This window comes from Hyla sarda, chromosome 8 (assembly GCF_029499605.1).
Source record: "Hyla sarda isolate aHylSar1 chromosome 8, aHylSar1.hap1, whole genome shotgun sequence".
Taxonomy (NCBI): domain Eukaryota; kingdom Metazoa; phylum Chordata; class Amphibia; order Anura; family Hylidae; genus Hyla; species Hyla sarda.
Window position 1 is genome coordinate 124,326,654 of NC_079196.1, and position 18,376 is coordinate 124,345,029.

General features: G+C 45.7%; 2 protein-coding genes across 10 annotated transcripts in view; one reads left to right on the top strand and one right to left on the bottom strand.

Annotated features, from left to right (window-relative positions):
* Positions 1–18,376, bottom strand: part of LOC130284639 (uncharacterized) — a 271,577-nt gene that overhangs the window by 246,419 nt on the left and 6,782 nt on the right. The gene's annotated exons all lie outside the window — the stretch shown is intronic.
* GULP1 (GULP PTB domain containing engulfment adaptor 1) overlaps positions 1–18,376 on the top strand; it is a 1,103,506-nt gene that overhangs the window by 216,806 nt on the left and 868,324 nt on the right. The gene's annotated exons all lie outside the window — the stretch shown is intronic.

The window sequence follows — 18,376 nt, forward strand, 5'->3', positions numbered from 1 at the left end:
TTTGCTGCAGCTCAAACTTCAAGCAGGAAACTACAACTCCCAGCATGCCGAGACAGCTGTTTGGGCATGCTCGAATTTGCAGTTTTGCAACATCTGGAGGGCTACAGTTTAGAGACTACTGCACAGTGATCTCCAAAGTGTGGCCCTCCAGATGTTGCAAAGCTACAAATCCCAGCATGCCCAGACAGCAAACTGCGGTGTGGGCATGCTAGGAGTTGTAGTTTTGCAAGGTCTAGAGGGCCACAGTTTAGAGATCACTGCACAGTGATCTCCAAACTGTAGCCCTCCAGATGTTGCAAAACTGCAAATCCCAGCATGCCCACACAGCAAATAGCTGTCTGGGCATGCTGGGAGTTGTAGTTCTGCAACATCTGGAGGCTCCATTTTGGAAACACTGTCGTACGATACGTGTATATGTTGTGTTTTACCTTTTATTTTGTGTTAGTGTAGTGTAGTGTTTTTAGGGTACATTCGCACTGGCGGAGGTTTACAGTGAGTTTCCCGCTGGGAGTTTTGCCGCAGCTCAAACTTCAAGCAGAAAACTTACTGTAAACCCACCAGTGTGAATGTACCCTGTACATTCACATGGGGAGGCAAACCTCCAGCTGTTTCAAAACTACAACTCCCAGCATGTACTTACAGACCGTGCATGCTGGGAGTTGTACTTTTGCAACAGCTGGAGGCACACTGGTTGGCACACCTTCAGTTAGGTTCTGTTACCTAACTCAGTATTTTCCAACGGGTTTGCCTCCATTTGTTGCAAAACTATAATTTCCAGCATATACTGATCGCCGAAGTGCAACAGCTGGAGGTACGCAACTACAACTCCCAGCATGCCGAGAAAGCTGTTTGGGCATGCTGGAATTTGCAGTTTTGCAACATCTGGAGGGCTACAGTTTAGAGACTACTGCACAGTGATCTCCAAACTGTGGCCCTCCAGATATTGCAAAACTACAAATCCCAGCATGCCCAGACAGCAAACTGCTGTGTGGGCATGCTAGGAGTTGTAGTTTTGAAAGATCTAGAGGGCTGCAGTTTAGAGATCACTGCACAGTGTTCTCCAAACTGTAGCCCTCCAGCTGTTGCAAAACTGCAAATCCCAGCATGCCCACACAGCAAATAGCTGTCTGGGCATGCTGGGAGTTGTAGTTTTGCAACATCTGGAGGGCTACAGTTTAGAGACCATTGTATAGTGGTCTCAAACTGTAGCCCTCCAGATGTTGCTAGGTATCACCAACTTCCGTAGGATCCAGGGAGCCAGCCGCACAACATCGCCGCCCGCCGATCCCCGTAGCCCGCTGCCATCGGATGGGTAAGTGGATCTTCGGCGCTGGTCCCTGTCGGTTTCCCCGTCCTGCCCCACTTATTAACCCCCCCGCCCCCGATCTGCTATTGGTCGTTGCTTCTTGACGATCATTTGCAGGGATAGTAGGTCTTGGACAACCCCAATCCCCCTTATTTTCCGGGTCACCATAGACCCGTATGACCCGGAATCGCGCAAGTCGTAAGTGTGAATTCACCTGCGATTTGCGGCGATCGCCAACATGGGGGGGTCTGATGCCCCCTGGGCATTTGCACGGGATTCCTGCTGAATGATTTCAGCAGGTATCCCCGTCCGGTCCCCGCCCGGCGCGCGGTGGGGACCGGAATTCTCCATGTCGTATGCGTACGTCATGGGTCCTTCAGTACCATGGTGTCATGACGTACGCGTACGTCAAGAGTCCTTAAGGGGTTAACCTAGAACCTTAATGTGTTGATCCAGAGGAAGGCAAAAACCACTATGAGGCTGATGCCATTTGCTCCATGACAGAAGAAAGATTTCTTCCTGACTCCAATATGGCAATCAGAATAAATCTAGTATACATAACCTGTAATACAATTTTTTTTCTCCAAAACAACATCCAGGCCCCCCTTGAACTTGTTTTTTGAGTCAGACATCACAACATCATATGGCAGAGAGTTCTATAGTATCACTTCTCTTATAGTAAAAAATATCTGTATGTGATTATGGTGAAACCTTTTTTCCATTAGACTTAGAGAATGCCCCCTTGTCATGGTTACCGACCTAGGTATAAAAAGGTCTAGAAAGTACTGTCCATTCATATATTTGTACATTGTGATCAAATCCCCCCCTAAGATGTCTTTTCTCTTAACTAAATAACTCCAAGCTTGATAACCTGTCTTATTACTGTAATCCTCCCATACCATCAATAGTCTTTTGCGCCCTCATCTGTACCCTCTCCAGTTCCTTTTTATATACAGGTGCCCAAAATTGGACACAATACCTCATGTTCGGTCTGACTAATTATTTATACAGAGGCAAAACTATGTTCTTGTCTCGAGCCTCTATGCCTCTCTTGATACATCCCATGACTTTGTTAGCCTTGGCAGATGCTGCATGGCACTAATCACTAAAGTTGAGCTTGCTGTCCACCAGTATGTCTTATTATTTAGCACATAATTGTACTTTTTTTTTATGCCCCAAGTACATACTTTACATTTGTCCACATTAAATTGTATTTGCCATGTCTGTACCCAAGCCTACACTTTACCAGATCCCTCTGTAATATTATGTTATCCTCCTCTGTGGTGATCACCTTACCTCAGTGTCATCTGCAAATATAGGTTTTCTACTCTGTAGTCCCTCTACAAGGTCATTAATAAAGATATTTAAAGGAAGTGGACCCAGTACTGACCCCTGTGGTACCCCACTACTAACCCTAGTCACTAGTAACACTGGTCACCCAACCTGACTAAGTTACATTGATTCCCACCCTCTGCTCCTTATCACTGAGACAGTTAATAACCAGTTTAGATATATCCTCCCCTAGTCCCAGCATCCTCATTTTATGTACTAACTTTTTATGTGGCACAGTATAAAATGCCTTAGAAAAGTCCAGAAACTCAACATCCACAGTTTAATTTATAACTGACCAAAACTGATCAGATTAGTCTGACAGGATCAATCCCGCAAAAACCTATGTTGGTGCTCTGTTAGAAGGTAATTTTCATTAAGATACTCCAGAATAGCATCTCTTAGATAACCCTCAAAAATCTTACCCACAACAGATGTTAAACTTTCAGGCATTTGGTTCCCAGGATCCCTTTTGACCCCTTTTTCAATATTGGTACCACATTTGCTAAGTGCCAGTCCTGTGGAACAATTCCAGTCATTATAAAATCTCTGTATGACTTATATCTGTCTCCATCGGGACCATGTAGTCAAAAGACATGAGTAATATAAAGCAGACAGAGGTACACGTTAACTTTAATTTATTCAAAAAAGAAACAGAGTGTAATTTCAGAGAGATTACTTTAAATGGAAATTGGTATTGAAAAATTAAAAATATGACCATATATTACTAAAATATTTCATCTGTGTTATTTATGGAGTCTTGTGAGGTGCTCTTCCTACTGTGGCATTTTCTATCTTCGGAAAATGATTCAAGCAAGCATTTGTACAAATGATAATCTTAATGGGTGGATTTAGTCCTTGAGGGCCTTTTTTAACTAAACTCTACACCTACTATAGATGTAGTTCCAAAAATAATAATTTGTAGCAATAAACCATAAAACTTGACATACTTTATTTCTGTTCTGCAAGGAACTCGAAATACTTTTAAGAACTTCTAATACTCTTAAGCAATTTTTCACAGACACAAATATATAAATTTCTCTGCCTGCTGTAGGATAACACATGTTCTTTGATGAAGGTTTTAAGCATAAAGCCTTTTTCTCTTGATAAGGAATTTTGTCTATTATTCAACATGAGTTATACATTTACCAGGATTTTAGGATTTACCAGATTAAGACGACAGGCAAAGCTACAGCCTACAGCTTGTTGATCTGTTTTCCAACAAACTTGGCAGTTTTGAAGGCCCTATCTTAAACACCCAGGGTACCCACAGTTAACACATTGGGGGACATGTATCATTTCCAGTGTATAATAGAAGTTTTTTACCCCTCTGCCTGTTGTGTAAATTTGGCGCAGCTGCGTTAAATTTATCATTCTTGTGCAACTACTTTCTTGAATTGCGTTTAAATTTAGAATTCTCCTCAGAGCATAAATTTACACCGCAGCTCTATTTAGTAGGAGCTTTGTCTGCAGTGTATCTGCACCTAAACAGTAAGTGTGTCCTCGTTATTAGTTTTAGAATTTTTTTTCTTAATTATGTAGAGTTTTAATCTCACAATAATACCACTTTTTGCACCCAATTATAACACATCAATTATACCAATGTCCTTATTCTTCATTTAACATCTGTGACACCCCTGTGCAAATCACCTCAAATGTACATGGTGCACTCTACCTTATGGGCCTTGTTGTGCGCCCGCAGAGCACTTTGCGCCCACATATGTGTTATCTCCGTACTCTGGCTAAATTGTGTCCCAAAAAATGGTGATCTTTTTTTCCCATTTACCTCTTGTGAAAATGTAAAGTTTGCGGCAATACCTGCATGTCAGTGTAAATAATTTTATTTTTATACACTAACATACTGGTGTAGACTCCAACTGTTCCTTTTCATAATGGGTAAAAGGAGAAAAAGTCCCCCAAAATCTGTAAGGCAATTTCTCCCGTGTACGGCGATACCCCATATGTGACCCTAAAATGTTGCCTTGAAATACGACAGGGCTCCGAAGTGAGAGAGCGCCATGCGCATTTGAGGCCTAAATTAGGGTTTTGCATAGGGGTGGACATAGGGGTATTCTATGCCAGTGTTTCCCAAACAGGGTGCCTCCAGCTGTGGCAAAACTCCCAACATGCCTGGACAGTCAATGTCTGTCCGACAATACTGGGAGTTTTTGTTTTGCAACAGCTGGAGGCTCCATTTTGGAAACAGTGCCGTACCAGACGTTGTTCATATTTATTGGGGAGGGGAGGGGGGCTGTGTAGCGGTATGTGTATATATAGTGTTTTTTACTTATTTTATTTAAGTGTAGTGTAGTGTTTTTAGGGTACAGTCACACGGGCTGGGGTTGACAGCGAGTTTGCTGCATCTCAATCTTGCAGCACTCCCTGTAAACCTCCGCCCATGTGAGTGTACCCTGTCCATTCACATTGAGGGGGGGGGGGGGGGAAACATCCAGCTGTTGCAAAACTACAACTCCGAGCATGCCCTTTGGCTGTCCGTGCATGCTGGGAGTTGTAGTTTTGCAACAGCTGGAGGCACACTGGTTGCGAAACACGGAAACAGACTCAGTGTTTCGCAACCAGTGTGCCTTTAGCTGTTGCAAAAACTTCAAATCTCAGCATGCAGTGACAGCAGAAGGACATGCTGGAACATGTAGTTATGCAACAGCTGGAGGCATACTGCTACAACTCCCAGCATGCCCTTTGGCAGTCCGTGCATGCTGAGGGTTGTAGTTATGCAACAGCTGAAGGCACACTGGTTGCAAAACACTTGAAAGTTTTTTACTTAACTTAGTGTTTCCAAACCAGTGTGCCTCCAGCTGTTGCACAACTTCAATTCCCAGCATGAATGGTCTGTCAGTGCATGCTGGGCGTTATAGTTTGGAGGCACAGCTGGAGGCACACGGGTTGGGAAAAAGAGTTAGGAAACGAACAATGTTTCCCAACTAGTGTGCCTCCAGCTGTTGCAAAACTATAATTCCCAGCATGGCCAGGCATGCTGGAAGTTGTATTTCGGCAATATCTGAAGGGTCAGATGTTGACAAACTACAACTCCCAGCATGCTTGGGCAGTCTGGGCATGCTGGGAGTTGTAGTTTTGCAACAGCTGGAGGTCCACAGTTTGTAGACCACTGTATAATGGTCTCCAATCTGTGGTCTTCCAGATGTTACAGAACTACAACTCCCAGCATGCCTCGACAGAGTGGGCATGCTGAGATTTGTAATTTTGGAACATCTGGAAGAGCACAGATTGGAGACCATTATACAGTGGTCTCCAAACTGTGGCCCTCCAGATGTTGCAAAACTACAACTCCCAGCATGCCCAGATGGTCAAATGGTAAGATGGCTGGCTATCAGTGATAACCACCATCTTACCGGGCGCTGGGGAAAAGTATAACGGAAAGCAGTAAATTTTTAAAATAAAAGGAAAATGATCTACAGTGTTAAGTGGATTACAAAGCTATTTTAATGTGACGGAACTTGTTCAATGATAAGTTATCAAACATTTCCTATGTAAATGTATTAAATTGTTGTATCATAAAATAACAATACCAATATACAAGTGATCTAATGAATAACTGAACTGTAAACAAATATTCTATATGCAAATTATTTTAAAAGTGCTTTGGAATAACCAAGGAGTAAAAATATAAAGCAAACCAAATGAGGAATTGAGATAGGAAAGTAAAAACATTCTGGTGGTTCCTTAGTAGAACTTTCCTTCAGAAATAGAAAGGATTGCTACGTGCAGTTAAAGTTGGCTTATATTTATGGGGAAAAAGACGCACGTGCGTCAAAATTTTTGGTGCAAAGGAAAAGAACGCAGGTAATAAATCCATGTGTACTATAGATGTCACTCCAAGGTACCCTGATTCAGCCACATCTGGAGGACATGCTCTACCAAAACGTGCGCAAAAAAATAGGAAAAAACAAGCGCTTGCGCAAAATTTTGCGCAAAAAAATACACACAAAACAGGGGTAAAATCTTTGATACATGTCCCCCATTGTCCTGGATGTTTTATACTGATGCTTTCCTCTTATTTACAGTGAATCTAAGTACTACTATATACTGATAGCCTCTGCAGAAAACATCAGAAATATGAGGTTTGTTTATATTAGGTGGGTAAAGGTATGTTCTGTCTTTAAAAATACTGTTTCAGTGAAATTAAGAGATAACAAAATGAAGATTACTTGGCTTGTATGGAATACATATGAATGCTACATGTTTTGTCAAAAAGGCTTTATTTACATTTACCTGAGTTTCTGCTGATGTTTTCTTTGGCCTTTCTATGTATATATTTTTTAAATTATGGCAAGAAGTTATTGCAGTTAGATATGAGCAAATCGAAGTTGACAAACCCGAATTCGTTACGAATTTAATGAAAAATTCGATTCACAACGAATGCGAATATCGCCGTGATTCGATCGCGCGAATCGCTTCATTAAACTCCATTTTACAGCGTTCCAGGCTATTGGAGACCTAAGATGGCGGATCCACATGTTAGTACATGGGGTAAGGGGTTATGGGAGGGCGGGAAACAGCGGTGGGAATGAAGGTAGGCGGGCTGACCCTGAATCACATGTGAGATGCAGCCTATCAGTGTTCACTGACCCCTGTGATGTCACAGCCCCTATATAATCGGCGGCCATCTTGCCTCTCTTCATTTCATTTATGCACTCAGATAGAGAGGACAGGACTGCGTGTGTGTGAATAGCTCATACCACAGCGTTACACTGCAACTGCTAGTCACATCAGCATTAGGGAAAGACAGGAGTGCAGAGTGCTTTGCTGTTCACACTCAGAAGGATCATTTATAGCTAAACCTCCTATTCACGTTATTGAGCATTGCAGCAGAGAGGGGCAGATAGCTGTCAGCTGCCTCATACAGATCTCCAAGCTGCCTGAACTTTCTGAAGCATCTTATCTCATTTTTCAGCCCAATTGAGTTTTTTGCTCAATTGCTCAGAATTGTGTGACAGAGTGCAATTTAGGGTTTAATCCCTGTATTTTTAGTTGTTTTGTGGTGCTGCACTGTTGGGTCCTGCTGCTGTTCAGAAATACGTGATTGTTCAGTGGACTGTAGTGCATTTGTACCATTCTGTCAAGGGGCTACATACTGTGCAAGTCCAAACAATAGTATTCACCGGCTATTGTTTTTTTTAAATACAGAGTTTTTTCTGCGTATTGTTGCGCATATTACTGCCCTCATCAGTGCATACCACATAGGTACATCCAAGTATTGTACCATTTAGTACCTGTTAATCTGTCAAGGTGCTCCATACCGTCGAAGTCCAAACCATAGTATCCACCGGCTGGTGTTTTACAAAAATACAGACTTTTTTCTGCGTATAGTTAGGCATATTACTGCCCTCATCAGTGCATACCGCATAGGTACATCCAAGTACTGTACCATTTAGTTCCTGTTAAGCTGTCAAGGTGCTCCATACCGTCAAAGTCCAAACAATAGTATTCACAGGCTGTTGTTTTACAAAAATACAGAGTTTTTTCTGCGTATAGTTGCACATCTTACTGCCCTCTTCAGTGCATACCGCATACGTACATCCAAGTAGTGTACCATCTTGTACCTGTTAATCTGTAAAGGGCCTACATACTGTGAAAGGACAGCCATAAGTAATCACCTGCTGCTGTTCTAGACAAATACTGTTTAAAGAGTAGTGTAGCATAGTGTAATACTGTCACAGTGAGCGCTCCGGCCTCCGGACCGGAGCGTCCGCTGCCTGTGTTTCCCCTTCTGGGGTCCCGGTCAAACACACTGATCGGGAACGCGGGTCTCAGCCTGGCAGGGACGCGGCTAGCATGGAGGCTGGTCCCCGCTCAAGCGCCGCGTCCCCGTTAAGCTTACCTGCTCCCCGTGCGGCGTTCCTGGTGCGCGCGACTCTGCTCTCTAGGGCGCGCGCGCGCCGTCTTCAGTAAATTTAAAGGGCCAGCGCACCAGTAATTGGTGCGCTGGTTCCACACCTCCCTTGTCAATTCCCAATAAAAGACACCTGCCCCTTCCTGCCCTTGCCGGATCTTTGTGCCTTGTGCCTCTGAGAAAGCGTTCTCTACAGTGTTATTGCCTAACCAGTTGCCGAACCCTTGCTACCGTATACTCGCCAGTGAACGCTTGCCGCCTGCCCTGACCTCTGCTACGTCCGACTACGCTCTTGCCTTCTCCCTGTGTACCACGCCATATCAGCCACCAGAGAGGTTGAGTTGCTATTGGAGGGTACGACCTGGTGGTTACTGCCGCAGCAAGTCCATCCCGCCTTGCGGCGGGCTCTGGTGAAAACCAGTAACCACTTAGAACCGGTCCTCTGATACAACCCACGTCATCGCCTCTCTGGTACAGAGGATCCATTTCCAGTCCTGCCGGTACGTGACAAATACTCTCATAAACGCACTAAGTATGTCAGGCAGAGAAGTGCTAGGACATGCACAGAGGAGTGGCAGAGGCCTAAATACTTCAGGCAGAGTTGGCAGCAGACTTGGGGCGAGTGGCAGCAGGAGTCACAGCGAGAGGCCTCAGCTCCCGTTATCAGCCAGCGGTCGTGTCTCCACCAGCAACCCATCTGCCGTTGTCGATTGGTTAACACGCTCATCCACATCATCACAAGTGACATCTGACACCCCCAGTCAACAGTCGGTGGATTCCTCAGACACAACCCTCAGTTGGCATGGCCCGGGAGCAGTCCCTGTCCTTCCATTGCCTTTGTCCTATGCTGTTCCCTCTCCTAAAGAAGTATCTTATGCTGTGGATTCAGCTCCACTATTTACTGAGGATGATCTAATAGAGGACAGTCAGCAGCTACTGGACAGCCAAGAAGGGGAGGAGACATGCGCCGCTTGCTCCGCTAGGCGGCCAAGTAGTGATGCGGAGAGTGACATGGGAGGCGGTGTTGCAAGTGTTCAGGGTCCTGAAGCAGACACTGTTGGGGAACCTGAGGAGGACATCAGTGACGTCCACACACCTGTTGATGACGATGAAGTCGATCGCAATTGGGAGCCGGGTGCAGAAGGGGCTTCAGCATCATCAGGAGAAGAGAGTTGCAGTTTGCCCTTGAGGCAGCAAGGGGTAGCACGGTTGGCAGCCAGCGTGGTGGCACAAGTGGAAATTCAGGAGCCTAACATGTCCGGGGGAGACCATCTGCTTTGCGGCAGCCTACCTTTCCGGGAGGTAGTGGAACAGGGGTTCCTGGAGACGGCGCCAGTAGCAGTCAAATGGGAAAATCAGCTACTCAGCGGTGTGGAAGTTTTTCATAAGGCATTCCGAGGAGGTTCACGTAGCCACATGCAAGATCTATCGGCAGAAGGTGAAGCGTGGCCAGGGTCCCAATGTCGGCACCACGGCCCTGCGTCAACACATGCTTCACCACCATAAAGCGGCCTGGGAGAACCGTGACTCCGATGTAGTGGTCCAGCCTGCTGCATCATCCAGTGGCCATCCGCTCCCTCCTTCATCCAGCCAAGGCTCCTCAGCCGAAGGGAGCTGTGTGTCAAACCCTCCTTTTGTCGCTCCTGCTTCTCCCGCTTTTAGTCAGCCATTCCGCCAACAATCCATCGGCGAAGCCATGTCCAAGAGACAACAGTATGCACCCACTCATCCAACGGCACAGAAGTTGAATGTGCTCCTGTCAAAGTTGCTGGTGTTGCAGTCCCTCCCTTTTCAAGTGGTGGACTCTGCACCTTTCAGAGAATTGATGGCTTGTGCCGAGCCGAGGTGGAGAGTCCCAAACCGTCATTTCTTTGCGCAGAAGGCAGTACCAGCCCTGCATAAGTTTGTACAATAGAAGGTGGGCCAGTCCTTGAGCCTGTCGGTGTGTTCATAAGTGCACGGCAGCGCCGACATGTGGAGCTGTAACTATGGGCAGGGACAATACTTGTCTTTTACGGCCCACTGGGTAAATGTTGTTCCTGCACAGCCACAACAGCAACTTGGACAAGTCACACCGCTTCCTCCTCCACGCTCTCGCTCCCAGGCAGTTGGTCCTGTTACAATGTGCGACGACGCTTCCTCATCCTCCACCGTGTCCTCTGCCTCCACTGCACGTCCAAATCTCGGTGGCCCTTCATCGTACCATGTGTGTAGGGCATGGCGGTGTCAAGCTGTTCTTCACATGGTTTGCCTTGGCGAACGGAGTCACACAGGGGAGGAACTGCTAAAGTTCATTCATAAAGAAATCAGAGTATGGCTTACTCCACGAAATCTGGAAATGGGAACCATGGTGAACGACAGCGGGAAGAACATTGTATCCGCGCTGCGACAAGGAAGTGTGAAACATGCACCCTGCATGGCACACGTGTTGAATCTGGTTGTCCAGCACTTCCTCAAGTCTTCACCCCATTTACAAAACATCCTGAAAATGGCAAGGAAACTGTGCATGCACTTCAGCCACTCGTACATCGCCAAGCACACCTTCCTTGAGCTGCAGCGTCAGAACGGTATCCCACAACATAGTCTTATTTGTGACATTGCCACACGTTGGAATTCCACCCTCCATATGTTGGACAGACTATACGAACAAAGAAAAGCCATCACCGATTTCTTGATGATCCAAGCAGAAAGAAGTACTCCCCAATGTAACTTCAATGTGAGCCAGTGGCAGCCCATACGTGACACCTGCCGTTTGCGGATGCCCTTTGAGTAAGCCACATTATTTGTAAGCCGCTTGGATTACGCCATGAACGACGTAATTCCACTCCTACATTTCTTACAACAAATGATTGAAACCATGGCTGGTCACGGCAATGGAGACATTGCGCCTACATCTCAAGGCTACATTAGCCCTGTGGGGGCTGAACTGGAGGAGGATGATGAGGGGCAGAGCACAGTTTAGTTTGGATGAGATGTTACCTGTTACCAGCTAGGCCCAGGAGCACCATTTTTAAAGCTCCGGGCCTGTTGGTACCGGCTCTTCCCGACACCCCTGTGGCGGTGGGTACCAGGGTAATAATAGGGGGTTAGCGCTAGTAATGGACTCTGCCTATAAGACGGCTTCCACTACTTAGCCTGTAAAGTAAATAAATGTTATAATAAAAAAACACATTAAAAAAACTTTTATTCCAAAAAACAGTCCCCCACAAGCCCTCATTACAAAATGTTACTAATATTAAACAAAAAAGGCTGGTCATCTTAGTCCACCAAATCTAAAGTAGCCCACAGGATAGACGGATCTGAAATGAAAAGGAAAAAAAAAATGTGTTAGTACATTTAGGGGGAAAAAAGTGGTAAGAAAAATGTAATAAACACTTTGTCCCCAGGAGGAGTTCTTCTCTTCTTATCTGCATGTCTCTTCATACGAGACTAGGCCAGTAGGAGCGACTTTAGAGTCTCCTTCCAGATAACAGAGAAATCCCGGGTTACTTCATCTACAGCAGGAAGTCCAGAAAAAATGGGGAGGGGGGGCAGAGGGTGACGGCCATACACCACAAAGAATGGGGATTTGGCAGAGGATTCCGAATTTTTGAAATTGTACGAGAATTCAGCCCAGGGCAGAAGGTCGACCCAATCGTCTTGGCGGGAGGAGACAAAATGTCACAGGTAGTCACCAAGAATCTGGTTTACTCTCTCTACTTGTCCATTGGATTGGGGGTGATAGGAGGACGAGAAATTTAATTTGATTTTTAATTGGTTACAGAGAGCTCTCCAAAATTTTGACACAAATTGAACGCCTCTATCTGAGACGATATGCATGGGAAGCCCGTGAAGGCGAAAAATATGCAGAAAAAATTGCTTCGCCAACTGTGGCGCAGAAGGAAGACCTGGAAGCGGAATGAAGTGTGCCATTTTGGAAAAACGATCAACGAACACCCAGATGACGGTGTTGCCATGGGATACGGGCAGATCAGTAATGAAATCCATGGCAATTTGGGACCATGGTTGCTCAGGAACGGGCAAAGGAAGGAGGAGTCCAGCAGGCTTCTGGCGAGGGGTTTTATCCCGGGCACAAATAGTACAGGCCCGAATTAAATCAGTAACGTCACCCTCTAGTGTAGGCCCCCAATACAAACGGGAAATGAGCTGGATTGACTTTTTAATGCCAGCATCGCCAGCTAGGTGAGAGGAATGCCCCCATTTGAGGATCTTGAGGAGAAGGCGTGGAGGAACAAAAGTCATTCCAGGGGGGGTTTGACCCAGTGAGGCTGGAGCAGAGGAGACCAGGCACTCAGATGGTACGATATGTTGCAGAGGGGCTTCAGATTCGGTGGCATCAGAGGAACGAGAAAGGGCGTCAGCTCTTACACTTCCATCCCGCAGAAAAAAATGTATCTCGAAGTTAAAGCGGGCAAAAAACAACGACCATCTGGCCTGGCGAGGATTCAGACGCTCAGCAGACTGGAGGTACGAGAGATTCTTGTGGTCAGTGTAAATGACAATGGGGTGTTTGGAACCCTCCAATAGATACCTCCACTCCTCGAGTGCTAACTTGATGGCCAGAAGTTCACGATCTCCAATGGAGTCATTCTTTTCTGCCGGAGAGAAAGTTTTAGAGAAAAAAACACAAGTAATGTTACGTCCGGTAGAGTTTTTTTTTTAAGAAGTATGGCTCCGGCTCCGAATGAGGAAGCGTCAACTTCCAGGAAGAAAGGTTTCAATGGATCAGGTCTGGACAGCACTGGTGCAGAAGCGAAGGCAGTTTTGAGACAATTGAAGGCCTCATCAGCTTGAGGAGGCCATGACTTAGGATTAGCATTCTTCCTGGTCAGGGCCACAATAGGGGCCAGAATGGTGGAGAAGTGGGGAATAAACTGTCGGTAATAGTTGGCAAATCCCAGGAAGCGTTGGATAGCGCAGAGTCCAGAAGGGCGTGGCCAATCCAAAATCGCTGACAGTTTATCTGGATCCATTTGAAGCCCTTGGCCAGAGACTAGGTAACCTAGGAAAGGAAGACTGTTGCATTCAAAGAGACATTTTTCAATTTTAGCATACAGGTGGTTTTCACGAAGTCTTTGGAGCACTAGACGGACATGACGACGGTGTTCCTCCAAGTTAGAGGAAAAAAATCAAGATGTCGTCCAGGTAAACCACAACACAGGTATATAATAAGTCCCGAAATATCTCACTAACGAAGTCCTGGAAGACTGCAAGGGCGTTGCAGAGCCCAAAGGGCATAACTAGATATTCAAAATGTCCATCTCTAGTATTGAACGCGGTCTTCCACTCATCACCTTTCCTGATGCGAATAAGATTATATGCGCCCCTTAAGTCCAATTTAGTGAATATATTAGCTCCACGAAGACGGTCAAAGAGTTCAGAGATCAAAGGCAGGGGATAGCGGTTTTTTGATGGTAATTTTATTTAACCCCTTAAGGACTCAGGGTTTTTCAGTTTTTGCACTTTCGTTTTTTCCTCCTTACCTTTTAAAAATCATAACCCTTTCAATTTTCCACCTAAAAATCCATATTATGGCTTATTTTTTGCGTCGCCAATTCTACTTTGCAGTGACATTAGTCATTTTACCCGAAAATGCACGGTGAAACGGGAAAAAAAATCATTGTGCGACAAAATCGAAAAAAACCGCCATTTTGTAACTTTTGGGGGCTTCCGTTTCTACGCAGTGCATATTCCGGTAAAAATGACACCTTATCATTATTTTGTAGGTCCATACGGTTAAAATGATACCCTACTTATATAGGTTTGATTTTGTCACACTTCTGGAAAAAATCATAACTACATGCAGGAAAATTTATACGTTTAAAAATGTCATCTTCTGACCCCTATAACTTTTTTATTTTTCCACGTACAGGGCGGTATGAGGACTCATTTTTTGCGCCGTGATCTGAAGTTTTTATCGGTATGATTTTTGTTTTGATCGGACTTTTTGATCACTTTTTATTAATTTTTTTAATGGTATAAAAAGTGACCAAAATACGCTTTTTTGGACTTTGGAATTTTTTTGCGCGTACGCCATTGACCGTGCGGTTTAATTAATGATATATTTTTATAGTTCGGACATTTACGCATGCGGCGATACCACATATGTTTATTTAACCTGTTGGGGACGAAGGGCGTATGCATACGCCCTTGCGTCCTGGTACTTAAGGACGAAGCGCGTGTCCATACTCCCGTGGGAATTTCGGCCCCCGCCGCGCGCCGGGCGGGGACCGGGCCGGGGTGACTGCTGATATCTATCAGCAGGCACCCCGTGCAAATGCCCAGGGGGGTCACACTTGCGATTCACACTTGCGATTTGCGCCGATTCCGGGTCATTACGGGTCTATGGTGACCCGGAATAGAAGGGGGATCGCGGGTGTCTAAGACACCCACGATCCCCCTAAAGCGATAGGAGTGAGGTGGCATGGGTGCCACCCCTCCTATCTCTGCTATTGGTGGTCTAGACGCGACCACCAATAGCAGATCTGGGGCGGAGGGGTTTACTTTCGTTTTCCCCGTCCTGCCCTCCCACAATAGGCGGGGCAGAACGGGGAAAAAGAAGAGGACCGGCGCCGGAGTCCACTTACCCCTCCGGAGGCAGCGGAGCGACGGGGATCGGCGGCGGCGACGGAGATCTGCGGCGGCGTGCGGCAGAAGAGGACGGCTCCCGGATGCGACGGAAGCCGGTGAGTAGTTGCCTAGCAACATCTAGAGGGCTACAGTCTGAGACCACTATAGTGGTCTCTAGACTGTAGCCCTCCAGATGTTGCAAAACTACAACTCCCAGCATGCCCAGACAGCTGTTTGCTGTGTGGGCATGCTGGAATTTGTAGTTTTGCAACAGCTGGAGGTCTGCAGTTTAGAGACCACTGCACAGTGATCTCTATACTGCCCTCTAGATCTTGCAAAACTACAACTCCCAGCATGCCCACACAGCTGTTTGCTGTCTGGGCATGCTGGGAGTTGTAGTTTTGCAATATCTGGAGGTCCACAGTTTGGAGATCACTGTTCAGTGGTCTCTAAATTGTAGCACTCCAGATGTTGCAAAACTACAAATTCCAGCATGCCCAAACAGCAAACAGTTGTCTCGGCATGCTGGGAGTTGTAGTTGCGTACCTCCAGCTGTTGCATAACTACATCTCCCAGCATGCCCTTCTGTGATCAGACATGCTGGGAATTGTAGTTTTGCAACAGCTGGAGGCACACTGGTTGGAAAATACTGAGTTAGGTAACAGAACCCAACTCAGTATTTTCCAACCAGTGTGCCTCCAGCTGTTTCAAAACTACAACTCCCAGCATGTACTGACAGACCGTGCATGCTGGGAGTTGTAGTTTTGCAACAGCTGGAGGCTCACTGGTTGGAAAATACTGAGTTAGGTAACAGAACCTAACTGAAGGTTTTCCAACCAGTGTGCCTCCAGCTGTTGCAAAACTACAACTCCCAGCATGTACTGACAGACCATGCATGCTGGGAGTTGTAGTTTTGCAACAGCTGGAGGCTCACTGGTTGGAAAATACTGAGTTAGGTAACATAACCTAACTGAAGGTTTTCCAACCAGTGTGCCTCCAGCTGTTGCAAAACTACAACTCCCAGCATGTACTGACAGACCGTGCATGCTGGGAGTTGTAGTTTTGCAACAGCTGGAGGCTCACTGGTTGGAAAATACTGAGTTAGGTAACAGAACCTAACTGAAGATTTTCCAACCAGTGTGCCTCCAGCTGTTGCAAAACTACAACTCCCAGCATGTACTGACAGACCATGCATGCTGGGAGTTGTAGTTTTGCAAGAGCTGGAGGCTCACTGGTTGGAAAATACTGAGTTAGGTAACATAACCTAACTGAAGGTTTTCCAACCAGTGTGCCTCCAGCTGTTGCAAAACTACAACTCCCAGCATGTACTGACAGACCGTGCATGCTGGGAGTTGTAGTTTTGAAACAGCTGGAGGTTCCCCCCCCCCCCCCCCCCCCCCATGTGAACGTACAGGGTACATTCACACGGGCGGGTTTACAGCAAGTTTCCTGCTTCAAGTATGAGCTGCGGCAAATTTTTCGCCGCAGCGCAAATTCCTAGCGGGAAACTCACCGTAACCCGCCAGTGTGAATGTATCCTAAAAACACTACACTACACTACACTACCACCTAATAAAGAGTAAAACACTACATATACACCCCCTTACACTGTCCCCCCCAATAAAAATAAAAAACGTATTGTACAGCAGTGTTTCCAAAACGGAGCCTCCAGCTGTTGCAAAACAATAACTCCCAGCATTTCCGGACAGCCACTGATTGTCCAGGCATGCTGGGAGTTTAGCAACTGCTGGAGGCACCCTGTTTGGGAATCACTGGCGTAGAATACCCCTATGTCCACCCTGTGCAATCCCTAATTTAGTCCTCAAATGCGCATGTGCTCTCTCACTTTGGAGCCCTGTCGTATTTCAAGGAAACAGTTTAGGGCCACATATGGGGTATCTCCGTACTCAGGAGAAATTGCACTACAAATTTTGGGGGGCTTTTTCTCCTTTTACCCCTTATGAAAAGGAAAAGTTGGGGTCTACACCAGCCTGTTAGTGTAAAAAAAAAAAAAATTTACACTAACATGCTGGTGTTGCCCTTTACTTTTTATTTTCACAAGAGGTAAAAGGAAAAAAAGACCCCCAAAATTTGTAACGCAATTTCTGCTGAGTACGGAAATACCCCATATGTGGGCGTAAAATGCTCTGCGGGCGCATAACAAGGCTCAGGAGTGAGAGCGCACCATGTACATAAGAGGCCGAAATTGGTGATTTGCACAGGGGTGGCTGATTTTACAGCGGTTCTGACATAAATGCAAAATAATAAATACCCACATGTGACCCCATTTTGGACACTACACCCCTCACGGAATGTAATAAGGGATACAGTGAGCATTTACGCCCCACAGGGGTCTGACAGATTTTTGGAACAGTGGTCTGTGAAAATGAAAAATTAAATTTTTTTGTTTGCACAGCCCACTGTTCCAAAGATCTGTCAAACGCCAGTGGGGTGTAAATGCTCACTGCACCCCTTATTACATTCCGTGAGGGGTGTAGTTTCCAAAATGGGGTCACATGTGGGGGGGGTCCACTGTTCTGGCACCACGTGGGGCCTTGTAAATGCACATGGCCCCCGACTTCCATTCCAAACAAATTATCTCTCTAAAAGCTCAATGGCGCTCCTTCTCTTCTGAGCATTGTAGTTCGCTCGCAGTGCACTTGACGTCCACATATGGGGTATTTCCATACTCAGAAGAAATGGGGTTACAAATTTTGGGGGGCATTTTCTCCTATTACCCTTTGTAAAAAAGTAAAATTTGGGGAAAAACCAGCATTTTAGTGGAAAAATATTTTTTTTTCATTTACACATCCGACTTTAACAAAAAGTTGTCAAACACATGTGGGGTGTTAAGGCTCACCGTACCCCTTGTTACGTTCCTTGAGGGGTGTCGTTTCCATAATAGTGTGCGATGTGTTTTTTTTTTGCTGTCCTGGCACCATAGGGGCTTCCTAAATGGGACATGCCCCCCAAAAACCATTTCAGAAAAACTCACTCTCCTAAATCCCATTGTTGCTCCTTCGCTTCTGAGCCCTCTAGTGCACCCGCCGAACACTTTACATAGACATATAAGGTATTTTCTTACTCGAGAGAAATTGGGTTACAAATTTTGAGAGGATTTCTTTCCTTTTACCCCTTGTAAAAATTCAAAAACTGGGTCTACAAGAACATGCCAGTGTAAAAAATGAAGATTTTGAATTTTCTCCTTCACTTTGCTGCTATTCCTGTGAAACACCTAAAGGGTTAACACACTTACTGATTGTCATTTTGAATACTTTGAGGGGTGCAGTTTTTATAAT